Genomic DNA, 17,016 nt, shown 5'->3' on the forward strand with positions numbered 1-17,016 from the left:
CTGCTCAGGAACTGGCTGGGCATCAGTTGGCGGGTGGTGAGCAATTGCACTGTGTATCACTTATTTTGTACATTCTTTTATCACTATTATTATTATTATTATTATTATTTTCCCTTCCTTTTCTATCCTATTAAACTGTCTTTATCTCAAACCACAAATTTTACTTTTTTTTTCCCGATTTTCTCCCCCATCCCACTGCAGGAGCAGGGAGTGAGCGAACGGCTGTGTGGTGTTTAGCTGCCTGCCGGGTTAAACCGCGACAGCATCTCAGCCGGGTGAGGGGCATTTCACATAACTTCAGTCACCAGAAGTTAGCTGTCTGGTGTGAGTCATCTCCTCTCCCTCTGTAGTCAGCAGCGGGAGATAGGCACCTCCAACCACCAAAGAAAGCACGCAGATAACCGGCTTATACTAGATGCCAGCTTTTGATGGCAAAAAGTAGGTGAGGTGAACTGCTGATGACAGCGCCCATGGAAAACACAGAGGTCACAGGGCTCTGAGCGTTTCAGCCTGCTCTCAAGCCTGGGTGTAGCTTTGCAGCGATGCCATCTTCTCGGAGCCTCGGCTCAAAACACAGGGCAGGAGGGGAAGGGGAAGCTGGGCAGAGATGAGGCCCTTGGAAATCACACATGCTTTGCTGCTTCATATGAAGGCATCTCCACCCCATCTGTGCTCCAGAGCCTGGGCACAGTGGTGGCAGTGAGGACAGCCGCCCACCGGCAGGGAGCTGGGGCTGGGGTCCTCCAGGTGCTCCCCCATCCCCAGGAGCATGGAGGTCACTGGTGTCCTTGAGGCCACCAGTGCCAGAGCCCAAACGCTGCCTGCCGCAAGCATTCACGCAGGCGTGGGAAGGCCTGAAGATGTGCAATGCTCCTGACGCCCTGCGTGCCTCCTGGCAAAAGGCTGTGTACCCGGGGGTTTGCATGGGGGTCAGTGTTTGTGCGTGCTCTTCCTCCAGGCGCGGGGCAGCTGGGTTTGGGGTTTCATGTGCAAATGTCTTATTTGGAAGGTACTGGTGTCACCTGTGGTTGTGAAGGGTGAGAAGAAGCAGGCAGGCTGATGGCTTGCTAGCAAAGCCGAATCCCCAGTTCATAGCAGCAAATGCTAATCCTATCTTCCTCACTGCGAGGGCCTGAGTGTAAAGTGTTTGCAAAATATTGACTACCAGCAAAATCTCCACAGGCTCCCTCTTCCTCTCTGGCTCTGCTGCTAAGTCTCTGGCAGTCAATATCATATGTACAGAACCTACCTCTAAATCCCCCAAATTAGATTAAAGGCTCAACAACATCATAATGTGGTTTTAATCCCTGTGCTACCTACGATGAACACAAATGTCAGGACAGCAAGGTCAGATTCCCATGAATATCTGTCAGTAGAGCTCTTCCTTTAAAAAAGACAGTACCGGTGCAAGCTGGTGAGTTTTTATTTGTTAAAGCTATCCTGAAGATTTACATCCTTCTCGGATGCCCACATTCTGGCATCTTCTGTGACTTGCAGAGAATGGCGGGGCAAATCCTGATTGTGAGGGATCAATGGTAAAAACTCTAACCTCCGTGTAAGGAACGGGTAACAGGACCTAGGTATGGTTTCCACAGGGGGCTGTGCTTTAAAGCCTGTAGCACTTCCTTTGCATTTCAAAAGCACAGTTGGACTCGGTGATCTTAAAGGTCTTTTCCAACCTAAATGAGTCTATGATTCCATTATTCTAAAGCAGCTCTTCTAGCACACGCACCTCCCATCTCCTTGGAGTAGAGAATTGGCTGAAATTCTTGCTTCGCTTCCTCCCCGTGCCTTAGTCATGGGAGCAGCAGGGCTGAATCCGGTGCCGCAAACCCATGGAGATGGCAAAGAGGCCCACCGTGCCACCACTGCTTTGGGCCAAAGAACTTCAGCCCCTGACCCTCTTTTTAAAGGGCTAAATTCCAATGCTGTTAAAAAGCTAAGAAGCCTGACAACGTCCACAGGAATATCTCTCCTCCATCGTTAGCCTGCCACCCTCCTGTATCTCAGAAGTGCTGGTGCCCTGAGCATGGGGGCATTTCCCTGCCTATCTCAGGGGAGCGGCTCAGCTGTTACCCGCTGCAGGGAGCACAAGATCAGGCCCAGCAGCCTGACTTGTCGCTGATGCTTTAGCCTTCTGACAGCATCCTGTTTCAAGGAGCCCTCCTTTCCCTGGTGAGCTTATTCAAAGAGTAAAGCAATACCCAAAATGAAACTGGGACAGTTTAATTAGAGGGACAGTGGGGGGCAACCAGCTTTACAGGACATTTGCTTTTTTCAGAGAGAAAAGCAGTAATGTTTGCATTAACAGATCTGTAATCCACCTTCTCAAGTAGTTAGATGAAGTGTGCTGGGAGGCCACGTTTACCCCAAGCTGGTCCCCAGTTGCTCGATGTTTACACCAGATCCAAATGTGCTCTGTAATCGGGCTGACATGTGAGGATTAAACATGTCATTAGTGGCCAGAACAGCTTGGACTGGGGCTGGGGACAACCATCTTTTATCCAGGTTGTTTCTACAACGTCACCTGGACCTTTGAATCATGCAAACAAAAAAATTGGCTAACATGAAAAGGTTGAGGCTTTCCAGAGCCGTCCAAACATATGTCCTAACTACCACATTTTTGCTGCTTATACAGCTTTTCATAACTGTTTATTGTTCTGGGAAATGAAATGAGGAAGAGCTGTTTACACGGTAACTAAAGGAACGTGTGGCAAAAGGCCACTAGCTCTAGGATGAACAATATTTTCATCAGGAACCTGTGGGACATTTCTCTTATCTCCCTAACCTAAGTTTCTAGGTCATGCTCCTCGCCCACAGCGCTTGGAAGCTGGGCATTTCTGCATGGACAAAAGGAGATGGTTGAAAGTCGTTTGTTCCAGGAGACTTGACTCAGGCTTTCAAATCATGTTGTTTGGCAGGGGCCAAGGACGTGCTGTTACGAGCTTTTTTATGTTAGGATGAACCTTCCAGATGCCAACATCTCATTGGTTTGGAGTTAAAACCATAAGACCTGACTGGGCTCCATGTCAAGCCATAAATCAGTTTGTCATGTCAGAAAGCCTGGCACACAGTTTGTGTTAGTATCCAGTCCCCACGGCTTGACCCATGCTTGCTATCCAAACGAACATCTCAGAGACAAACTGGGAGGTGACACTATCTCCTAAAGACTATTACTCGAACAGCACTCTGAAGAGAAGAGAGAGAAGAGGGAGATGAAGGGAATGGGGGTTCTTCAGGACCATGGAAGTAATAAATAAATCCAGCAAAGAAATCGAATCCTTCAGCAAATACTCCTGTTTCAGCCAGGAGGAGGAACAACAGGCAATCTCGGGTTAATAGCACAGTATTTCTTCAGAGAAGTATGCTGCTGTGTAATGGAGAGAGTCATTTGCCTGCACGTGGAGGCTGCCCGATGCTATTTCTTCACCTCCCTGTCTTAAAGAGAGGTTTTCCTTTTCCTCCCCTTAAAAAAACACCTTAAATTAGTTCAGCTTTGGGTCAAGGGCCATGTCTTTGCTGCAACTTTCTCTGCAGAAGTACATTGAAATGCAGAGCTGAGCCCTGCACTGGCAGGGAGATGGACGAGTTGTAACCCCATCTCTGCACTGAGCCTTGCTCAGGCAGGTTTTCCTTTGGAGCCAGCAAAACACTGCTCATGGGAGCTGCCAGAAGAGCTTTTTTCTACCTTTAATCTCTTGCTCCTTACATGTATGAGTGTCCCCTTCATCCAGCATCACACCTGCGTTGCAGTGGGAAGGGAGCCCCAAACTGAGAGCTCGCTCCTGAGCTATGGCCCCGCTGCCCACACAGATTTATTTTGTGACCTCAGACTAGTCTCTAAAGTTGCTGTCTTTTTTGCTGTGAAATGGTAGCACTGGCAGTACCTCCCCACACACCAGGCGGTGCAGGGGTAAAACAAGGCAGGACACGAGGCACAGACTCCCCTGCAACAAGGCTGCACACCTGGGATGGACAGATGGACAGACAGACAAAGGGGAGTTGGAGTTTTTTACATCTGCAGAGCAGTCGACATTTCCTAGGGTGCTTCTGTCAATCCCGGAGCCCTGACAGATAATCTGATTGAGAAACTAGAATTGCTTATAGCTCAGCCAAAATATCACACCCTGAAATAATGCCAGTTCCTTGGGGTCCCTCGCAGGACCTCCCTACAGCAGGTGAGTGTATTTTAAGATCAGGCACTCCCAAATGGAGCAGAGTGAAAGGCCGGGGCTGCTCAGGAGCGCGGCAGCCCTTTCCGTCGGGGGCCTCATGCTGCTCTAGCTATGAAGCCTTAAAAGGCTGGTAGCAGAGAGGTGCTGCAGTCCTTATCTCCTGTGGATGGCTGGTACTTTGGAGATATTATATTTATAGCTCATCCGAAGCACGAATGCCTAACTGTCTAATTACTAAACACATAGTTTGGGCAATTCAATAAAGCAGCGAGTCTGTCCCCGTCCTCTCTTGTTCACAGACTCACAAGCAGAGGCAGCACCGAGCTGCAGCAAGGTAAGACAGTGCCTTGTCTTGGTTTTCACTGTCCTTTGGGCCCCTTTCTCCTTTTCACCTTCCCTTTGCAAAGGGGGCTGGCAATTTCTCAGGGCTCTGTGTAGATATCATGAGGGAAGCGCTGCTTTCTTACGGGAAGAGTGGATTTTTAAGGTGTTTGTTCGCTTCTTGCTGCCAGGGCACACACAGAGAGTCTCTCTTTGTATTTCCAGTCTGCTGTTGGGAACCAGGTGCTAACTAACAGCTGCTCTTTAGTTTCTGCACTAATAATATGCTGTCATGTTTTCAAGTTCTCAGGGAATACAACCATGTCTAACTATAGACACTTTCCTGGTTTGAATAGCAAACTGAATGACTTCAGGCAGAAAGCTTTTGATTAGGGTTGGTTTTTTTTTTCCTCTATCAGCATTTTCTTCTTTATGATGAATATTTGGAAAATGAATAGATAGTGAAAAAAAAAAGAGGACAGAACGAACAGTTTACTTTTTTCCCCCTCTTTCAGACCATTTCCTAATGGCTATGAAAGAAAGAAAGGCAAATTACAGGCGATGCTTGCTGATTTCATGTTTAAACAATCACTTGTTATGGATTATAGCAGCTGTGTGAAAAGGGAAAAGAAAGCGAAGCACTGAAACATAACTGGGTGTCAAAGCAGGAATTCATCAGAACTAGCCTGTAAAATAGCATTAGCAATAACTGCCAAATGCCAATTATCAGGCTATTGTTACATTAAATTACTTTTAACCTCATCTCATGAGAGCATTAATTTTCAAATGAAGCCAATAACAGAAGACCTCTTTGGAAAAATAAGATTGTTTGTGCATGTGTGTACATTTGTTTGGATGCATTTACACATGCATTTTTAATATAAACATTCTTACAATGAAAGGCTTTTTAATCCAAGGATCACAAAGTATGACACAAAGGTAAGAAATACTAATTTATTTTTAGCCCGAGAACTAAAGCTATCACATTTTGCACCAGAGTTTGTTTTCTATTCCATTATTTAGGAAATTAAATGAAAAAAGGCTTTTTTTCAAAATGCTGAGCAACCAGTGCTCCCCGGGCTTTGACCTGATCATGGGTCCCTGGCACCTCCCCAGGCTTTGACCTGATCATGGGTCCCTGGCACCCCTGGGGAGCAGGACTCCTTAGACCTGACCCAAAGCCAAGGCTTGTAGGAAAGGTAGCCCACTTCAAAGTATTTGGGATTGGGCTTAGTCCCTGTGTGAGGATTTCAAAGGCAAAAGGGTAGGTCCTTAGTTGGTCCAGAGCTGCTGGAGATCCACCGACTTTAGCTAAGAGGTGGGTGTTTACATCAGGTGCTGATCGGGCCGGTGGACATGGAGAAGTTGGGTCCGGTCCCAGGGCTGTCTCTCGGGCTCTGTCATGGCAGTGCGTGCAATACGCCCAGCAATGCTCCCGCGGGAGATGCGGCCCTGGCGCTGTGCCCGGGCCATTACACACTCCTGGCCTCTGAAACCAAGTGGCCATCTCCAAAACATGTCCTAGGAACAGGATTTGCTCCCAAGCCATGCCCAGGTGGGAGAGCCCTAGCCGGCGTCTGGACTACTGACCAGCGCGGTTGACTGAGTCTCAGTGCCTGGGACATCCTGAGGTCCTGTTTGATTTATGAGTACAGACATGGCCTCTGAGGGTGCCCCCACATGTCCAGCCTCACCCACGATGGGGACCCACTGCCATGGTGGATGTCCTCAGTTAACACGTCTTGTCTGGCTGAGCTCTCCAGGCTTATGCTGGTGGGGACTGTTACCGTCAATGCAGATAGCGCCGAGGAACAAGCTTGCTCCAACTTTCATGTGAAGAACAGCACATAACTTAAGTGGAAGAAAAAAGGAATGTAAAATACCAAAATGTCTGCACACACGCCTATCTTATCTCGAGGCTTACTGTCCCCGCGCGGATGCCTTGGAAGTCTTAACGTCTTCAGACACCACAGCTGGCGCCTCCACATGTCTCTCTGTTCTCCAACAGTAACGGTCTCGCCGCTAGACCGTGGTCTGCTCTGTTCAGATCTGCACAGAGCTCTGATCGTCTGCTCCCCAGCACTGGTGAGATGAGTTTTGTAAGTTGGCTGGAGCCCAAAGGTAGCGCATCCCACCAGAGAGCGCAGTGTTGACTCTTAGCGGCCCACCAGCGAGAGCTGGCAGCTGCCTCAGCCAGACCCACTGCTCCACTTGGTCTGTTTTTTCCAAGATCTTGCTATTAAGCTAGACTGATGTGCCTCCGCAGTAAATTGTGCAATAAAGAAATCATGCACAAAACTAATATTTTTTATAGAGTAGTCTCACTTCTCCCATGCTAGAAATTTTCTCATGTCCTCAAATTCTTTGTCTATTATCCAAGCCTCAGGCTAAAACAATAAAAATAACAAAATCATTCTGGTTGGGCACTTAGTGTTAAAGTATTGCCACTGGTGTATTGACAGTATTCCCTCTTAAAAACAAGAAGCAGAAGCAGCATTCCAATCATGTGCAGCAAAACATTAGGGGTTTTTTTTTAAAATATGTTGGCCAAAGATCTTTAGCTTGAAAAAATGCAGGAACATACATACTAATGCAGTGATTTTTCACTGGATTTGAATTTAAAAGTGAAATAAAACAAAAAGACCCAAAGCCTGTTCCCGAAGTGAACCCATTCTAAAGGCAGTCTTTCCAACAATAATACTTTGTTCTTACCTAGCATTTGAAAATATGATTAATGGATGAATAACTTTACTTTCTCCCTTCCAAACAGCAAGCCATCAGAACAAGGCAGACCTTTGATTGCAGCTGGCAAGAGGCTGGGAGGGGGCAGACTCATTCAAACACTTCTTTAATACAGAAAATGTAAAAGGCCATTTTACAAGGAAGAAAACCAGAGAAGGAAGGGAATGTGAATACTGACTCGGGGGTGAAATCCTGGCCCCGCTGAAATCAATGGGAGTTTTCTCAGAAACATGCACAGATTTTAGCAAAGCTCAGATCTCCTCCTTTTCCTTCTCATTTTAATAGTGTCAAATTTGTGTAGATTTGCACCACCAAAGCGTGTTTTCACATTTTTCCTTACCAGTTTTCCTTTTTTGTAGCTGTGTATTGTCTAACCAGAGCACAAGCACTCAGACACAGTTGTTTTTCAGTGAGATGAACTATTACTGGCTGCAATATTTTATCTTTGGCTTTATATCACAGTGAGTACAGTTTCATGCTGATAAATCTCAGGCTGTTTCAACAATGTTCATCATCTAACGCTAATTAGCTTTGAGAAGCATAGGTCATATTACACAGAGTCCTAGTTTTTCTGAAAGCAGTTCAAGCCATTCTGCCTGGTTTTGGTCAGCTTGCTCTGACACAAACATGGAAGGAGCACTACCCTACACATTTTAAAGGGATCCATCAACTTCATAAAACTCAAAATGTTTCTGCTGCAGGTTGATTTACTGGCTACCATTAACACACACCACCGAGAAGTAGTGAAACTGAAAGAGCTAGAAGAAAAAATATTTTCCCCCAACTTCACTTTATATTTTCAGTAACATTTTGTGTGAAGCCAGTTGTACAGGTTCTCTTTTACAATATTTTTTTCCCGCTGTCTCTGTGAAACTTCCATATTGCAACAAATGAGAGGAAAACTCTCCTTTAAAAAAGGAAAAATAAGTACACTATCAAACCATGTTGTCATGGGAGTAGAATGGACACAGACGTGGGGACAGAAATAGTTTCACACACTTTGTAAACAAAGCCAGTGGACTTTCAGATCAGCATAGTCCCTGCCAAGCTAATGGATTTTCACCAAAGTCTCACTAGAAATTTGCATGCTTTCTGTTGGAGGGAAGTAGGTGACATTGACTAGTGCTCCTTTTTGCTAGTCTGCAGCTAGGGGAGCAAAGCCCGACATGCCTGGAGATTACCATACGAAAATGGAAATACCTACAATCCACAGATACCACCACACAGAAGCCCATTATTCTGTCATTTATCCCATTTTTAAAATGCTGAGTATCCTAATTTCCTATGCATGAAGTCCATTGACTGCAACACGCCCCACAGCCTCCGGCGTTGGGTGCAGAAGGCAGCAGGACACTCAAGGCGTTAGGACACCGATTATAATACAAAGAGAGAGATGTGCCAACACTGTATAGCATGGCACTCCTGGTACAGAACAATAAAAGAGAGGAAGCTATCAGAATAAAGTCTATTTGTCACTCAAGGGCTTAGGACACCGATTATAATACAGAGAGATGTGCCAACACTGTATAGCATGGCACTCCTGGTACAGAACAATAAAAGAGAGGAAGCTATCAGAATAAAGTCTATTTGTTGTAGTTTTCAACTTCTGGGTGTAAGCCCCGGGTCAGGAATTCACATGTGCACAAGCTAAACACATTGGGTGTTACGCACTCGTATGGCCTGCACTTCATATCGCCCAGTATTTCTTCTCTCAACATCCTTTTAGGGGAGAAAAGTAGCATTTTTTTCTAATTCAGAAAGGAGAAGCAAGGGCCAGATCTGAGGGGAGACTCAAGTGCTGAAGTGTGGTGAGGATTGGCAGGCTGTGAGACCCAGCTCAAGGCTGCAGTGACCCAGGGCTCCAAGAAACATCTTGGACAGAGACTGTCCCGTCTATTCCTTTCATCTGCCTTAAAAATCCTGTCGCCAACATGAGCGACATTGTGTCCAGTTCTGCTCAATTAAGCAGGGGGGAATATAGAGGCTGAATTCAGGTGTGTGGATTCTGCCTGGACATATCTGCCACGCTTTAACTATCCAAGGTCAGGTGTCTGCCTGAACTAGACGGTTGGATTCCCTCTAGATTCAATATGGAAAGAAAAGCACATCTATAGGGCGATTCATTTCATCCTCAAGAGGTGTCTAACATGTCACCCCTTGCAAGCACCTCTCTTTCTCCATCCACTATAGTTAGATCACGGATGGCTTGTTTGGGTCAGCTAACGTTTGTTCAGTTGAAATGAGGTGAGGTGGATGCCACTATAGGTTATTTGCAAAGATTACACAAAACGTTTTGTTGATCAGGGAACAGACTTTGCTATCACAAGTCCCTGACTGCTACCTGAAAACTCTCCCCTCCTTTCCACTTCTATGAACCAGGGTGCTTTAGTAATGTAGACTTTCTGTAATAAGAACTGGGATGTGCTTACTTCTCATCTTTCTCGGTCATTTTTACTTCTTCTGTTGGTTTTCCTGTATATTCATGTGTTCTGGAGCATTCTCTGGAGATTCATAAGGTGGACCAAGGCTACCCTGGTGCTGTAGGAACTCTTGAAAGTCCACTTCCAGGTGCAAAGCAGGACCCAGAGTACAGAAGGAGCATGTCAGATAAATGGGAAGTGCTTTTGGTGGAAACAAGAACCCGTGTAGGGAGTGGGAATGTTTTGTTAGGAATTTTTCCTCATTTGGTAGGGCTGTAACAGAGAGAAACACTCTGCAGAAATGACTTTGCCTCTCAAAACAAAAGGGTGTGAAAGAGTTTATTCAGGAATGAAGGGTTATCAAAGAACACAGAAACTTAGGAGGAGGGACTGAACAATGATGGTTTTCTAGACCACCCGTTCTCATCTGCAGGGAGAAAATGACACAAACCTATTTGAAAAATTGTAATGTCAATAGTCTTTTCAGCCAACATCACCTGAAAAAGTTTCAATGCAATGCACCTTTTTGTGCAAAGTTGAAGGTCTCTGAAAAATTGGAGATTGCAATGGAAACATTAACAGTCTTTTGTAAAAATCTTGGATGGAAGGAAGAGGGTTTGCATGAGATTGGTACTTTCCTGATCTGATGCTGTGAGTTAGACTTGCATTCCTGATTATTTTTACTGAACTGCTTCCAAAAAAGATCAGTGTGACTGTGGTAACAATGACAATCACCCAGCTAGGACACTGGTGTCTCTCATTTTAGACTGACCATTTAAAATAAGAAAAAGAACAGAACTTTCCCTAATAATGGAAGGTGCTTATGTAAGCTTGTTAGTTAGGCTATCAATGGGAAAATATTCAATCATTATAAATAACCTATTATAAAAGGCAACTGGAACTTCTTATCAGGACTGATACCAAGGTCATTCATTTGTAAACTGTTTCACCCTCCATCTCATCAAATTCAGTAAGAGTTTTACTCTGAGGCCTCCAAGATTGGCTGAAGAAGCATTTCTGAGCTTCATGGTAATAATATTCACATTTCTTTGTAGACCACAACCTTAAATAAAGCCATGGTGTTATTTGTAGTGTCATCTTACTTAAGTCTCACAGTTCAGTAACTTGCAGATTCATAATCTAAGGAGGATCTAGATTTATTAGTGCAATTAGTGTCTTAGGGTACAATTATTTGTTGCTGTGGAATACTGGTGGCTAAGCAGAGGGTATAATTATATGCACTTGATTACACAAACATAGTATATGATGTGCACAGTAAAAAGACCTATTGTTCTGCTTAAGAAGATCTTTAGGCAGACAGATGTTGGCACCCCAGCACACACTTGAAAAACAACTAGCAAAACTCTCTGTTCCAAGGATCTTACATCCACGTTCCACCAGGTCTGAAGACCAAGGGACCACAGAACTACAAGCAGCAAAGGATTCAAGAAAGAGGGACTAGAGTGGGCCAAAAAAGCTTTCTCCTGTCTCTGAGGAGCAAATGGTGCATGAGATAGAGGAACAGACTACATAACCAAACCACAGAAATCTCAGGAACAGGTTTTCTAAGGACATCCTTGTGGAAAACAAGTAGATCTGATTTACTGTCATGTTTCTCTGTTAGCTAGTTTTGTCTCAGTTAGAAACATTTTGGTTTATAATAAAATATTGGCCCTGAGGCCAATTAGCATTGGCACAGATGATGTCCATACAGTTATACTGTCTTACCAGGCAAAACAAGATGGATACATCCACCCTCCTGTTAGGAGCCATCCTTTGGGCAGGCCAGCCCTAGGGCCATGCCAGACAGCCCTTGGGAGAACGATGGGGGCTTTGGGCAGAACCAGGCCAGGGGCTGCACTTACAGTTGAACAGTGTGGACCATCCTCTGCTGTGTTTGGGCCAACACAAGCTACTGGCACAGATGCAGGCAGGGAAGGCAGAGGGGCCAGAGGAATGGGCGACGCGGTCCCCCTGAGAAGATCTCCCTGTCATTGGCACAAGGACGTTGTAAGGAGGTTGCATATGCAAGGGCAGTTTGTTCATCCATCCTTTTCTTCTCATCAGCCCTCGCTTTGCTTCCAGTGACAAAATGCACACACAAGGGTGGCGTGGCTGGGCCACCCTCTCCCACCACCATGAGCAGGAGCACCCAGCTTGCGTGCTGGGGATCATTTGGGTCCATGCATGGTCTTCCCTTTGTCCTAGCCATTCCACCCCCTGTTATCATTGCTTCTTACTGGAGCCTGCCACTCCTCCCAGTAGCCTGCTTTTGGTAACGGTTTCCTCATTTGTTGAATGAGGGCAGCTGAGCTAGCAGAGACCTAGCACATGAAGGGCATGGGCACGTCCAGCTCATCCTGCCTGGTACGGGTTAGGGTTCGGTTACACAGGTGTTTGTGCTGGCTGCTGGGAGAGGATTTGTGACCAGACTCTCAGCCTGGATTCCTGGCCAAGTACCTACAGCCATGCCTCCTTTCTTCCTTTTCCCCCTATCCTTACAAATGCAAATGTTGGGTGGCTCTGCAGCTTACTAAAGGAAATAGCAAACAGGTCTGTGTCCAAGGCATGCTCATATAGAAAGCTGGCAGGAGAAGCAGCGCGGGCATGGCTGGAGAAGAGCTGTGGGCATCCAAGCAGAGCAGCCTGCCTTCCTTGCAGGTCTTCCCCTGCCCTCTCCTGCGAGTGAAGTTTCTGCTGCCTGCCAGCGCTGTGTCTGCTGCCAGACAAACCAGCCCCTTCCCCACGTTTTTTTTTCTGGACATCCAGGTGTCAGGAACTCTTCCTTGCAAATGAGGGGTCTGGATTCCTGAAAATCCTTCTGGATATAAGGAAGAACCGGCATCACTGTGGACCAGGTGCCCTTCAGGCAGCAGCCAGCCAGACAGGCAGTGCTGTCGTGTAAAGCATTTGTATTGTAGCAACCCAGCACGGACTTGCTAGACTTTATGGTTAGCCATTAGGGATAAATGAAAGGACTAGCGCTGCTTCATAATGTGATTTCTGACTCCTCTCTAATGATTCAAAAAAATTACTTATCTTCCAGCATGAGACACATTATCTTCAAGACAAGCCATTGTTACAAGCCTTTATTTCGTTTTACTCACAACATTTGAATTTCATTCACATTAAGACAGCAATTCCACTAGACAGCCATGTGAATATAAACTTGGCAGGGACAAACACAATCTATATGTCTATCAGGCTGACAATGGATGGTATATTTTTTCAGCTCTATGTGAAGTCTTAGACATGAAATTCACATCAGCAACTAAATGATTGCTTTAATCCTATTATTTAAAGGGCCTGAGCACTTATACAGTTCAAAGTAAGCACAGACCTAAGAGGATCAACAGCAAGGACTCTACTTCAAAGTGCACAATCTAAGCTCATATTTTCAATCATAATATATGTCTGAGCCTACATCGCAGTTTGTGTGTAGTATACACAAACAGTGGTTGAGCAGAAAAATAACAGTTGCCATACAGAAGGATCGCTCTGCAAAACAGGATGTCCCCAATCATATTCAGATCGGAGAGGGTGACTGTTTCTACTTACATCAAAATATTAGGAGTCTGAGGTAATCTGGGAAGTGATTTGCAACTGTATGCTTCTTTTGAGTACTAGGCAAGTTGAACAGTTTGGGGAATGAAAGAAGGAGAAGATAACCAGGGTACGAAATGAGTCCTTAGGGAAGAGATGGCTGTAACAGAAAAAAATAAATTAATTTTTTTTGCTCCTATGTTCACTGTGAGGAACTTGGAGAGATTCCCACAGCAGAACACTTCCTTATGGGGATCATCAGAGGATCTATTTCAAGCTGAAGTGTCTGTAGAAGAGGTATGGAACAAATAAACAAAATGAATAGAAGAAAATGTTAGAACCAGATGGTGTTCACCCAAGAGATCTAAAGGGACTCAAGGATGAATTAGCTGAAATAATAATAGTGCATGGCCTCTTATTTAAAACAGGCTTAGAACTGAGCACCTGAAAGTAGCTAATATGGTGCCAGCCTCTTTAAATGGTTCCAAGAGAAACTGGGGGAATTAGAGCCTGGTAAGTTTGATAAATGTCGTGTTTTAACCAGGACAATAAATTTAGTAGAAATTACTATGCAGAACAGAGACAATGGATAAATATGATACATTGGGAGAAATTCAATACAGCTTTGTAAAGGGAAATCATGCTCTACAAACCCATTGGGTTACTGTAAGATGATAAGAAACATGCAGATATGGGAGATCTTTGTTTGGCAGCATCTGCTTACTTGTACTTTTCCATGTATTCTACAAGGACCCTCACCAAACACCCTTAAAAACGTGTAAGCAGCCACAGGATAAGAGGGAAGATCTTTGCATGTATTGCATAAAATCAGTTGAAAGATAAACAGGCAGTTCTTACAGTAAAGGGAGATTAATAGGTGATTATTAGTGGAAATTCAACTAAGACTGAGAAACAGAAGGATCTTAGGCAACAGGATGAGTGGGCACTGGAACAGCATCTTAAACTGAATGTAGATAAGCATAAAGCAGTACACATGGGGAAAAATGTAACTTTAGCTATAAAGTAATGGTTCTGAGCTGACCACCTGGGTGTGAAATTTGGGGGTTATATAGGTTTACAAAAAAAGCTGCTTAGTGGTCAAAAACAGCCAAAAAGCAAATTGAATGTTAAAGTTCTGGCCGCTTCATCTGAAAAAGTAAATTGTCATATTGGAAAAAGTTTGGGGAAGGATGATAAAACACAGGGAATAGCTTTCATACAGAGTGACTAGGTAGGCTGGGAGTCTCCAGCCTAGGAGAGAGATGGCTGAGGGGAGATATGATAAAGATTGACAAAGACATGAACAACCTGTAGCATGTGAATAAAGATCAGTTGCTTATTATCTCTCCAAATGTAAGACCTAGGAGGCATCAGATGAAGCTAGTGGGTAATATGTTCAAAACGAACACAAGAAGATGGTTCTTCAACAATATAGAGTCGTTCCTGTTACAGGAAACTGTGAATTTCCTTTCAGGGGATCAGGAGGGAACTATGCAAGTTCATGGAAGTGATATTCAGTATGGATACTGCCTCCTGGTTGAGAAATCCCTGAGCCAAAAGTTGTTGGAGGCTGGGAGATCATTGTGAGGAGCTACTATTACAGGCTATTCTCACTTTCTTCCCAAGACACTTCTTAGTCGCCAGGAACAGGATAACTAGTTGGAGGAATCCATCTGTTCAACGATTCTCATATTGCTATGACATGATCCAAATACCTACAAATTACAGGTTCTGCCTGTCACTAATCATCCTTTACAGGCATGAATATTAGACTGAAAACTCTAGTCTGAATGTCTTTTTCTTTCTTTCTGCCTTTTTACATCTATGTTGGACTGACAAAACTTATGCTCATTTGACTTTGGAGGTTGTGGAGTCCTAACGTTAATCCTTAAGGGCAAATTAGACAAAGATCTGCCAGGAACGAGATAGATGTTGTCACTCCTGCCTTGGGAATGAATTAGATTAAGTTCTTGAGGCGTCTGCCAACTGCTCAGTTTTACAAACTTCTCTTTGCTCAGAAGCTTCCAGGGCCTCTGGCTGGCTGATAAGGGGAAATGGCAGTTACAAACATTGCTGTTGGCTATTTCTAGAGGGTCACAAAAGATGTCAGGGATGCAGGCAGAAAAAGCATTAAGGGGAACAGAAGGAAATTATTCATACAGAAGTACGGTTTTGGAGAAGAAGCCATGAGCAGTGGAGCAATGGGAGGAGGAGGATTCTGGAAAGGGGACTTCGCCTAAAAACACTGGAGCGTGCTGGTAACACTGCGGGGAATACTAGGTATGTGAGCTATTTTGTACAGAATTGCATGTCTCTTGTGCTATCAGAAAGTCAGAGTGATTAGTTTTTTGGAACAATCACGGTGTGCTTGTTTCATGTGTCTGAAACAGGGAACCATAAATCATGATTATACTAAAATGAATTAATCCTAAATTAAGGGGTGGTATTTGCCAATTCAGAAGACCAGCAATTACTGCAAACTTTGTTGTAATTTGACATCCCAGGTTCCACCCGCAGGGGTAGGAAACCCAAAAGCCATACTCGGGGCCCCACATGGCAATCAAGCTGAATCCAGAGGAGAGGAAAGGAAAGAAGCAACAGCTCCTCCACATAGGTCTCTGTACTATCATCATTTAGCATCATCGTTTCTAAAGACCACTCATCTCTTGTCAGAGGTTGTCTCTGGATCCCAAAGCACTTCCAAAGATGTGCCACAAGCTCTCTATCCCTGGTTACAGATGAACAAACTATGGAGCTGAGGGGTTTAGGGAATGCTTAGAGTCCAAAGAGGTGTGAGGACGGCAAAGATCAAAACATTTCACTCTGGTTTCCTTAAAAGTAGAGGTACCATCTGTTCCCTAGTGAGGGGAAAGAAGGAGAAAGAATGGTAGGGAAAGTAGGGAAGGAGAAGACTATATTCAACAAAAATTGTTGCTTTCCACTCATTTCGTTACAACTCTTCATGATTTCTTCTTCATTTGGTTAGCTGCCTGGTGAGGTCTCTCCAGGGTGGCTGGTCCACACGGCACAGACACCTGCTGCTTGGGGAATTGTTTGATGGGCTGCCTTTTTCCTGCAATGGCTTTTATGGTTTCTTTTAATCCATGAGGACCTGGGATGGCTCTTCTGGTGATGCTGCTTGTCCAGTGAAGGACCTGTCAGTCCTGTAACATGGTGCCTCGGCTTTCCAAGCTGTTGAAAACTCAGTTGTCACCAAGAGGGATTCTCCTTAGCAGATACCAATTCCTTAAAACCTTGGCTTGCTCCTTGAAGCTTCCTCTGGTGTGCTGTCTGCTCCTTCCTTGAGCACCACTACTCTCTCCCCTGTGATCCCTTCAATTCAAGCTCCACCACTCATCAGTGTCAAGAGCTGTTTGTCTGCCCAGCTGACATAGAGGAAATATATTTTTTTACAAATATATTAATGTCAAAAAGAGAAACCTTGGCTTGCTCCTTGAAGCTTCCTCTGGTGTGCTGTCTGCTCCTTCCTTGAGCACCACTACTCTCTCCCCTGTGATCCCTTCAATTCAAGCTCCACCACTCATCAGTGTCAAGAGCTGTTTGTCTGCCCAGCTGACATAGAGGAAATATATTTTTTTACAAATATATTAATGTCAAAAAGAGAGCCAAGGAGAATCTCCATCCTTTATTGGATGCGGGGGGGAACATTGTCACCGAGGATGAGGAAAAGGCTGAGGTACTTAATGACGCCTTTGCCTCAGTCTTTAATAGTCAGACCAGTTATCCTCAGGGTACTCAGCCCCCTGAGCTGGAAGACAGGGATGGCGAGCAGGATGAACCCCCCATAATCCAAG

The 17,016-nt window shown here is 44.8% G+C and overlaps 1 protein-coding gene across 2 annotated transcripts in view; it reads left to right on the plus strand.

Moving 5' to 3' along the window:
* Window positions 1–4,448: 4,448 nt before the first annotated feature.
* The window catches only part of FHL2 (four and a half LIM domains 2), a 47,550-nt gene continuing 34,982 nt past the window's right edge, over window positions 4,449–17,016 (plus strand). The window contains exon 1 of one of the 2 annotated variants that reach the window (XM_009276110.1): window positions 4,449–4,509. The gene's annotated coding sequence lies outside the window, so the exon portion shown is untranslated. The remainder of the gene's footprint in view (window positions 4,510–17,016) is intronic. The other variant, XM_009276113.1, reaches the window with a different exon arrangement.

The sequence above is a fragment of the Aptenodytes forsteri genome, unplaced genomic scaffold, assembly GCF_000699145.1.
Source record: "Aptenodytes forsteri isolate BGI_AS27 unplaced genomic scaffold, ASM69914v1 Scaffold96, whole genome shotgun sequence".
Lineage (NCBI taxonomy): Eukaryota > Metazoa > Chordata > Aves > Sphenisciformes > Spheniscidae > Aptenodytes > Aptenodytes forsteri.